A 10,937-nucleotide genomic window follows, 5' to 3' on the forward strand; every position below is an offset into this window, starting at 1 on the left:
TTGGCTGTAGAGCATTACATCTCTACTGTACAGAGCACTTGTGTCTACGGGACTCTAAAATTTTGTCAGAGATTTCATCTGAAACCTAAGACATTTTCCAAGATTTTCCATCTTGAAAGGACAGGCTTGTCTCTAGCTCCCCAAGGCACTGCTGAAGTAACAGGGATCTATAGAATATTCATGCATAAATACTGGCCCTCTAGCCTCACTTCAAACATTGCATATATTATCTGGGTCAACAGGAACCATTAGCTGCCAAAAAGATGATTTCCCTTTTAGTCTAAAGTCTGGTCTAACCCACAAATCACAGACACATGAAAAGATTGTCCCACTGAGGCAATTCCTTTCTTTAAATTGTAAGTGCACACGACATCTGATGCACTGTCAGTGTGTGTACACTTCACTGTATGCAACACACTCACCAAGCCCTGCAACTGTCACCACTGTCGAGATCCACAACATTCTATTCACTAAAAAATACAGTGAAAATAAGCCCATTATAGTCATTGCCAGCACCACTTGCCACAAGCTCTTATAAGAGCTACTTATGTCTGGATTTGTAATTCTGACATTTCCTATAAATAGAAACATATATGTGACCCATGTGTCTGGCTTCCTTCACTCAGCATGTTTCAGAATTTACTGACAAGCATTTATCTGTAATTCTCACAACATAATTTATATCTGTAATTCATTTCTTTTGTGACTGTTGCATAGATATACATTTTGCTCGTCAATTCTTCAGTGATTAGACATCACTTGATATATTATTTCTGCCTATAATTCTCCTTATCATACATTTTAACAAAAAACTGATTATTTACCCATCCATTTCAGAGACAAAATTAACCTATTTTCAGCTAAATTTTGCCTGGGAAAGAATAGCAAGTAAATACTTTTAATTCACAGGAACAAAGGCTTGCAAAGAACTTGAGGAAGCTAACACATGAGTCCCTTTGCAGGCACAGAAATCCTCAGTACACATAAAAATCATGTGCTCTTTTTGACTGTAGTTTGAAATTCAAAGTCAGTGATGACCCAAATTAACCGAGGCAGTAAAACAAAGCCCTGCTTTGTTCTCTAGCTGTATGATCCCATCCTTCTGTCCTTGAAAATCACTGATCTGAAGCAGTTCCCATGGCTAGGAACTACAGCAGTGATTCACTGTCAAAGTTATAATTAGACATTTTCTACTGGCACACATTCATTGAGGATTTCTGCAGTAACACCATGCAACACTGGTCAGTAGGCTGTGGAAGAACCGGGACTCTAAAAGAGACTGGAGCAATTCCCATAGCTTCTTGGTGCCTCGGTTACTTTATCCATAAAATGAGAAGGTTGAAACGAGAATCTTCCAGTTTTAAACCCTTTTCAATCCCCACCCCATGGATGTATCAAGAGCTCCCTCAAAAGTGCCTGGGTGCTCTGTGTATGTAGCCATTGTTAGGAAGTACTGCACACCTGTGGGGGAAAAATGGTGATTGTCCAAAAATAGACCCTTAGTGTGGGCTCATCTTCTGAGGACATGAAAATAATCTAGTTCAGATACAAACATTTAAAATTCACAACATAAAATTCATTTGTGCATATTAACTCTTCAATAATGTATTTTTAAAGAATTTCAGGGACAGTGTACAAGGAAGTTGGAGGATAACACAAGGCAGACTGCCTTACCTTCCACCTTGTGGGTTCTTGGGATCGAACTCAGATCACTGGGTTTGTAGCAATCATCTACCCACTGAGCTGTCTCACCATTTCTCTCCACTGCTACTAACTGAAATAGGATTACTCAGTGAAAGTCATGCTTTAGGCACAGAGAAGGAGCCAATCACACGTTCCCATGATGCAATGTACTTCCAGAGCAATGTCTGTGTTTTTCCTCAGTGAGCCTCAGGAATGAGGACTGATCCAGGCCCGTTTGAAAACTCATGGCCTGACTCAGGCCTTCAAGATTTCTGAATGCATGGATTGTCTGACAGTAGTCAGTTGCCAAATCCCCACCCTAAGCAGCTTGACAACTTGCAATTTCCATCTCCCCCCCAAAAAAACTCCCCTGTCACACAGCATCCTTTATACATAATTGAAGGATTTATAACTGATCTTTTTATTTTAAAACAATCTTTTCTTATTTTACATACCAATCCCAGTTCCCACTCTCTCTCCTCCTCCTGCTCTCCCCACCTTCCCCCCACCCCACCCCATCCACTCCTCAGAGAGGGTAAGGCTCCCATGGGGACTCAACGAAGTCTGACACATCTCTTTGAGGCAGGATCAAGCATCCCCCTCCCCACATCTAGCCTGAGCAAGGTATCCCTCCAAAGAAAGTGGGCTCCAAAAAGCCAGTTCAAGCACTAGGGATAAATCCTGGTCCCACTGCAAGCAGCCCCACAGACTGCCCAAGCCACACAAATGTATCCCACATTAAGAGGGCCCAGTTTGGTCTCATGCAGGTTCCCCAGCTGTCAGTCCAGAGTCAGTGAAATCCCACTAGTTCAGGTCAGCTGTTTCAATGGGTATCCCCCAAAATGGTCTTGACCCCCTTGCTCATATTATCACTTCTCCCTGTCTTCCACTGGGCTCCAGGAGCTCAGCCCAGTACGTAGCTGAGGATCTCTGCATTTGCCTCTGTCAGGTGCTGGATGAAGGTTCTATGATGATAATTAAGGTAGTCACCAATCTGATGACAGGTGAAGACCCATTCAGGTACCCTCTCCACTAATGCTCAGGGTCTTAGTTGGGGCCATCTTTGTGGATTCCTAGGAATTTCTTTAGTGCCAGGTTTCTCACTAGTCCCATTCTAATCAAGATATTTATTTCCTTGTTCCCTTGCTCTGTCCTTCTCCCACATCTTGGCCATTCATTTGTTCACCAACCCCACATCTGACATAAAACTGATCTCCAAAATGTGTATGTAACTCAAGAAAATAGACATCAAAACACCAAATAATCCAATTTTTAAAATGGGGGTATAGATCTAAATAGAGAATTCTCAGCAAAGGCATCAAGACCAGGCTTGAGAAACCCACAGAAACAGCTGACCTAAACAAGGAGAAGCTCCTGGACCCAGACAGAGAGCTGGGAAACCAGCTTAGGACTGTTCCAAACCCCCTGAAGGAGGATGTCAGTTTGGAGGTCTGGTTAATCTATGGGGCCTCTGGTATGGATCACTATTTATTTCTAGTATGCGAATGGACTTTGGGAGCCCACTCTGTTGTTCTTTTGCATAAGTTAAATAGGGCATGCTATAGAACATGAACCATAGAGTGTACATTAACCACGGAGTTTATTACAGAGAGTGGGAGTGCAAGAGGGGGAGAAAAGAGATGAAGGGGGAGACAGAGAGCGGAGAGCAAGAGAGAGAGACTAAGGTGATAAGAGAAGAAGAGGGTGAGAGAGCTTAAGGAAGGGGGAGACAGAGAGCGGAGAGCAAGAGAGAGAGACGAAGGTGGTAAGAGAAGAAGAGGGTGAGAAAGCGTAAGTGGGTGTGGGTCTGTCTTTTAAAGGGGTCCTTTACACCTGTGTGCACTAGTACTCATGGAGCCCTGGGCTGACCAGTGTACTGCCTGAGTGCATTCTGCCAGGTGACAGGGGCAGGCCAGTATAATGCCTGAACCTTTCATTCTCACCTTTATTAATTATTAAAAAGGTGAGGAGTCAAACATGGCAGATTAGGGAATAAGGACATCGAGTTCTCAAGACTACTTCCTGCTGACATGGGGGGTGTTGACCATCTTTGGGGTTCCTGAGAAAGCTGGGGTACTGCTATGTCCTGGGGTAGCTGGTTGCTCCATTGCAGTCCAGGCTGTAGGGAACTCTCTGGTGCCTCTTAGACCTGGCAAGATGTTGGCAGAGCAGATGACATAGTTAACTTTAGGAAAAAATTGTTTTCTTAGGTCCTGGTACTTGAGGGAAGGATTGTAAGATGAGGGAGGGGTTGCCCAGGGGTCCCAAGATGAGGGAAGAGAATCCCGGGACCAAGGAAAGGTAGAATTATATTTATTTGGAGTGAATTTGACCTGTTTGGATGGGTCCAATTCAACTCCCTGGAACTTACTAGAATTCTATGAGTTTGTGAAAATGTAAGTATTAGACACATTAGCAGCATATTTATGTTAGAAACGCCTTGGCTGAAAGCATTAACTATTTTAAAACTGACAGATATCTTTAGGACAATGAAAAGCACCCTAATTTTACTTTGCAGTTATTGTATAGTGGTATAATATGTTGTCTAGTACTCTGTCGGAGTTGGATTAGTAGTTTATCAGAACTTAAGTGATTAATGTTAAGACTATGAACAGCAGCACAATGAAAGAGAAATCTGGAACATGTTTCACTCTTTTGAATGACTCACCTCACTTTATTTGTCCTCACTTAAGCCTTTTTATCCTCAGATCTTCATAACGTTCATATTTAGACCTTCATACACCTTATATTTTCTTATCTTCACATAGATAAACCCTAAACTACCTATTCTGGAAATCTGTATTGTGATAGTTGGAGCTTTGGCTGTTGCTTTAAGTTGGCAAAGCCAACAGTCATCAAAAGCATCAGAGTTCTTGAGATGGATAAAATATTACCTGAATTAATGATTAAAGAATAACAGGGACTTTCAGAAACTTACTAACTGGTTGCATGTACAGCCACCTCCAAAGTCCTCCACATATGTTGAGGGCAAAGGCTTTAAAGAGACCTGCCTTCTGCTGATAGCATGGGACTGTGGATTAGGATCTTTAGGAAGGCTTGCCTACCATTGACCCAAGCCACGTGGAAAAAGTAGATTCCTCTGTCCTCTTGTCCATGGTCTGCAGAGTCCGTTGCAGCAGTTGAGTTGAAAGGTAGGATTTCTCGGTGGCTAGGGTTACCACTTTTGTGGGTGGAGTCTCTTCAGTGCCCACCAGTCTTCTTGGAGGGAATGAGGTGGGGACAGCAGCTAGCCTGTCTCTCTGTTATAAAAACCTTTTTAATAAAACATTTTAAATGCCATATTATCTAGATCTCTGAGCATTTGAGAGCTGTCTCTCTGTTTAGTATATCTCAGCAGACAAAATTTGCCTTTAGTTACTTGCCTTAAGCACAGAGGTGGCTAGATAAGGCTTTATCATTGAACTTAATTAATCTGTACTTAGTATGGATACAATGATATTAGTGCAGTACCTGTCTGGAGAACCAGATCCAAGCTGAGAGACTGTACAGGAATGTTTTACTCAGATCCCTCCAGCCTGACTGTAACTTGTTCTAACTTAGTAAGTTAGATTTATGCATCTACAAGAGCTTAACCTTTGTAAACAGCTTACAGGACGAACTGGGTGGCATAAATATTTTGTTAAGTTGAAATAGACCTTTATAACCTTAAATGTTTACCATCATTTAAAGATACATAACAATTTAGAAATATTTGAGACTTAGCATAGTTAAATTTAAGTTGCATACTTAGCTTACATTCACATCTTAGCATAGTTGAATTTAAGTTGCACAGAGTTAGCTTACATTTATAGATAACGTTAAATTTAAATCACATGTAGAGAGACAAGCAGATATATCAAACAGGACTGGATAAAAATAAAAAGGGAGAACCAGAGTATAATCTCTTATTTGCACATTGTAGCAAGCAGACAGGAGATTTAAAGAGACAGAGTAGACAAAACCTCCAGTGACAAGAAAGTAGATCTGTCACAGAAAAAATTAGAGACAAAAAATAAAAGGCAAAAAAGGTCGGCACAAGCAGGCTAGGCTGTCCCTCTGCATGGGCTGAGAGAAGGGAGTAGCCCATAGAGTAGGTGGGCCTACAGCTAGGTCACGTGGTCAAGATGGCTGCTTCTATTAGCATGTTGCCGTCTGCCAGCAGAAGTGGCTTTTTTTCTCCATGAGTGAGGCTGAAAGATGTGTGAAACCAATAGGACACCAGAGTCCAAGTGACACAACATGCAAAAAGGCCATCATAGGTCTGAGAAACGAATGCACCAGTCAGTACAAAACCTGAAAACCTCATTTGTGAGGAAAAAAAGTAAAAATTAAAAAACTCTCAGAGCGTCCGGAGCAGAGGCTACCCCAGGCCAGGTCAATGCCAGCCGCTGGCATCCGCACAGAGAAGAAACACAACATTTCCAGGTGGAAGAAGGCGGGGGAGGTTTAGTGTGCCAGAAAGGAAAGAGGAGGGAAGCAGGCAAGTTTAAGGAAAGAGATTGTCTAGCAGAGAGGTAGAAGAAAGCTTAGAAAAATAGTAACTACTTTCATTTACCTGTCCACTGGCAGGAACTGGAAAGGTCCCGTAAAATGTAAGCTGCCAATGAGATGTGTATTTCCCATGGGTGAGGCCGAAGATGGCTCAGTATGATAGATCTCAGAACTGGTCAGCCTGAGAGCCTGGCCAAGGGCAGGAAGGCCCGGAAAAAGGGCTCAGCAGTCTGAAAGATGGTAAACAGTAACTGCCAGAGGCTTAAAGCTGAAATGAATACGAATACCGCTCAGCGAGTCAGTGCTGGACCTCATCCACAGGAATGTTCCCACCAGGAGAAGGGGTGTCTGACTGGGTCGCAGCGAACAGGGAGATGAAAAGTGGGTTGATGGTTCGAGAGCAGGATCCCTGTGTCTCCAGGAGCTGCCAGCAGGCAAAGGGAGAGACTATGGGGGAAAGGCCCCCCGGGGTCTCATGCCACCAGATGTTGTTCTTTTGTTTAAGTTTACTACGGCGAGAGGCGAGATGGGACACAAACAAAGAGATACATTAGCCATGGAGTTTATTAAAGGACGGGGAGTGCAAGAGGGGGAGAAGAGAGGGGTGAAGGGAGAGAGACAAGGGAGAGCAAGAGAGAGACTAAGAGGGGAAGAGGGTGAGAGAGCATAAGTGGGCGGGGTCTGCCTTTTAAAGGGGTCCTTTACTCCTGCTTGCAGACTTAGTACTCATGGAACCCTGGGCAGACCAGAGTACTGCCTGAGTGCATTCTGCCAGGTAACAGGGGCAGGCCAGCACAGAGCCTGAATTCTTTCACACTCCACATAAAGGAATGCTTTCTAAGCCTAGACACACAGCGGAGGGCCTAAACCTTGCTGCAAGTGATATGACAGACTTTGAAGATTCCCCCATGGAAGGTCTCACCCTCCCTGGAGAGCAGAAAGGGGATAGGATAGGGGTTGGTGGGGGACAGGGGAGGATGGAAGGGAGAGGGCACTGGGATTGACATGTAAAACAAGCTTGTTTCTAATTTAAATTTAAAAAAGGAAACAACAACAAAAAAAAGAATTCTCAGCAGAATAATCTCAAATGGTAGAAAGACACTTAAAGGAATTGTGCAAATCCTTAGCCATCAGGGAAATGCAAATCAAAAAAACTCTGAGATACTATCTTATACCAGTCAGAATGGCTAAGATCAAAAATACCAATGACAATTTATGCTGGAGAGGATGTGGAGAAAGGGGAACACTCCTCCACTGCTGGTGGGAGTGCAAACTTGTACAACCACTTCGGAACCAGTATGGCAGTTTCTCAGAAAATTGGGAATCAATCTACCTCAAGACACAACAATACCACTCTTGGGCATATACCCAAAAGATGCACTGTCATACCACAAGAACATTAGCTTAATTGTGTTCATAGCAGCATTATTTGTAATATCCAGAACCTGGAACTAAAGAATGGATAAGGAAAGTGTGGTATGTTTACACAATGGAGTGTGGGGACCAGACCTTGAACAGAGACCCACTTCCCCTTCAGCCTGGGAGCAGGCAGCTGTGAGATAATGTTTACTGAAAACAATTCAGTGCTATAATGCTCTTGATAGGGCTCAGATAAGGGCTCGCTCACTGAAACACCTGACTTTGACACCCCCTACGGCTAGATGCTTCTTCCTGTCCCCCCTGCTGTTTCTCCCTGATTCTGGGGCAGGAGATTAAACCACCAGCCAGGAGGGTGAGAAGTCTGGGAAGAATTGTATGTAGATGGATGGCAGAAGTCCTTAAAAAGGGAAGCATTTTTTCTTGGGGGTCTCCTCCTAAGCTGACTTGGGAAGCATAAAGTTTTCTTAAAGCAACCGACTGGTCTCTGTGTCATCTATCCCCACCACCTCGTTACATTCTTGGATGCAGGCTGCACAGCAGGTGCGACAATGGAGTACGACTCATCCATAAAAAATAATGACATAATGAAATTTGCAGGCAAATGGATGGAACTAGAAAAAAACATCCTGAGTGAGGTAACCCAGATCCAGAAAGACAAACATGGTATGTACTCACTCATAGAGCAAAGGATTACCAGTGTACAGTCCATACCTCCAGAAAAGCTAGAAAACAAGGAGGACCCTAAGAGAGATATACATGGTTCCCCAGAGAAGGGGAAAGTAATAAGATCTCCTGAGCAAATTGGGAGCATGGGGGGAGGGGGAGGGAGGTAGGAGAAAGAGAAGGGAGAAGAAGCATGGGGAGAAGAAGCTAGGAAACAGGAGAACTCTAAGAGAGAAATACATGTCTCCCCATGGGAAAAGGAAATAGAGAAGATCTCCTGAGAAAAGCGGGAGTGTAGTGGTAGGGAGAAGAAAGGCAGAAGGGGAAGGGGGGAAAACATGAGGGAACTGGGTATCTGATTTTGTTGGGTCCTTTGGCTTCTAAGACTTGCTCAAGGATAGTGTGTTGAGCAAGGTCCATAGCCATACTCCAAATCTTAATACCATCAGGCAATCCCTTTCCTCCCAAGCTCCTTCATAGACACTCCACTTTGCACCATCAGCCAACCTTGCTACTTACATGATCTGCTGTCATGCCCACTGTCACACAGTCAAGAAGGAATCATGCATATCTAAAATGGAGTTATTTACTTTCTCATGCCATAGCAAATTTGTTTTCTTTAACTCCAAAGATTAAGAAGTGCTTTACACAAAACACCCTCAACACACTGAAATGTGATCAATGCAGTGTTGATTCTACATGAAGCAACAGCAATTTCCTAAATAAATGGAAGCATGTGGGACTCTTAGAGGCAGAGTGGATAAAGTGGGCTGGATCTAATGTTCTGCTGGCCAAGGAACTGGATAAAAAGCTTACAGAGCCCTTGCTGCCGTACACAGAACCAAAGTAATAAAAGGATCAATATGAAAACTACTGATATTCATAAGTTACTACTGAGGGAGAAAAATATGTTCAACAAATGTCACAGAAAAGCTTGCTTCCTTAGAGGCCTGGAAAAGGACATCATGGTGAGCATTTTAGCCATCAGCAATGCCCTTAACGCCTTACAAAATGCATTTGAATGAAAGACAATTTTAAAAAAAGCTTGGGTAAAGGTGCTTGCTACCAAGTTTAATCACCAGGACTCACAAGATGAAAGCAAAGAACTTACTCTGACAAACTGGCCTCTGATCTACACACACAGCACACACAACACGCAAATACCCAAATAGTCTAATTTTTTTAATTTCAAGAAAATATTTCAAAATAATTATTTTAAAATATAAATACTAGGATGTAGGACACCACTAGAAAGCACCCTTCATGTGTCACCTCACTCTATGAGAGAGATGTTTTAATGAATCTACATGATGTACTAGAAAGATTCCTTAACTATGTAAGACCATTGAACATCATATTTGATTGTTTTGAAAGGTGCTTCACAAATCAGCTTATTGTTGATTCATGTCTCCATGAAGTCAAGCTGTTGTTTGTATTATGATGAGCTCTGTATGTTTCTAATATTCTAACGCTCCTTTTAAAATATAGAACAGCTGCTGGCCTGCTCACATTTTATGCATAAGCAACCCATGAGGGACAAAGCCCTCCATTAACATGTTGAATTATTATTAACACACATCCTTCTGTCCCAAATCACCATCCCTGAATGATGGCATGTGTCCATGTAGCCAGCTGGGGTGGGGGTGCACTTGTGAACTACAAACCCAAACTGTAACACATCTGCTCCCCCAAAGGCCAATCTTGTTTCATCTGGCCCACAGACTAAAATATCAAAACTGCTGAACAGAAACAAGGCCAGAAGTGAGCTGCCTCTTACAAGCGGTCAACGCAGAGGTCTGGTAAAGCCGCTTATATTGTAAGCACATGTGCATGTTAACACAGCACAGACTCTCTTAACAAGCCAGAAATGGAATATAAATACAAGAGAATTTTAAAGACCCAAATGAAACACTCAATGTTTTTCTAAAGTTCTTCCCATAGAAATTCAAACAGTTACTGAAGGATTGGCATTATTTTAAATTATATACATATAACATGAATGAATAAATGATTTAGTGAGTATATATGTGCCTCCAAATAGTTTTCCTTTAAAAACTGTATTCCGCATTTTTGTGTTTTAACATTTCGACGGTGGTTCATGTTGTAAATGTCTTGCTTAAGCCAGGTTTCTTGGTGTGCTCTATCCATAAGCATACCCTGACACATGAGCTACATAGTAAGGAGGGGGTTTAAGAGACTGTCTCAGGCAGCACAGGTGAGGAAGGAAGGACATGCGCCAAAGAAGAAAGACATCTTAACCCAAAGAGGAAGCACCTTGTAGACAACTGGAGCTCAGTTCTGGACCACCCCCCCTCAAAATCTGGGGAGGTCATCTCAGAAGTGTTCCATGAGAGGCCAAAACAGACTGGAGCATCACCTACCAATGCATAGGCACAAACACCTGCCTGCAAGTGAGTGAGCACTTGAGCACTGGAAACATCCCTTGGGCAGACATGAAGGACTCACTTATGTGGAGTGCTATCAGAAAGCTATGAAATTCTATCCCTACTCCCAGTAAACTTGCATGGTTTAGATGTGGGTGGGTCAGTGACGTCTGCTCAAGGTCATTCTCAGCCCAGAGGACTCTGGCAACCAAAATCTGTGTCACCCCTGGGCAAGGGGTCTTCATGTCACATAAATGTCCTCTCTGACTCTTTGCTTATCCTATATTCTTTTTTGTTTGTTTGTTTTCCCCTCTATTTCTATTCCTCTACTAAATT

This window comes from Mesocricetus auratus, unplaced genomic scaffold, assembly GCF_017639785.1.
Source record: "Mesocricetus auratus isolate SY011 unplaced genomic scaffold, BCM_Maur_2.0 Super-Scaffold_100029, whole genome shotgun sequence".
Taxonomy (NCBI): Eukaryota; Metazoa; Chordata; class Mammalia; order Rodentia; family Cricetidae; genus Mesocricetus; species Mesocricetus auratus.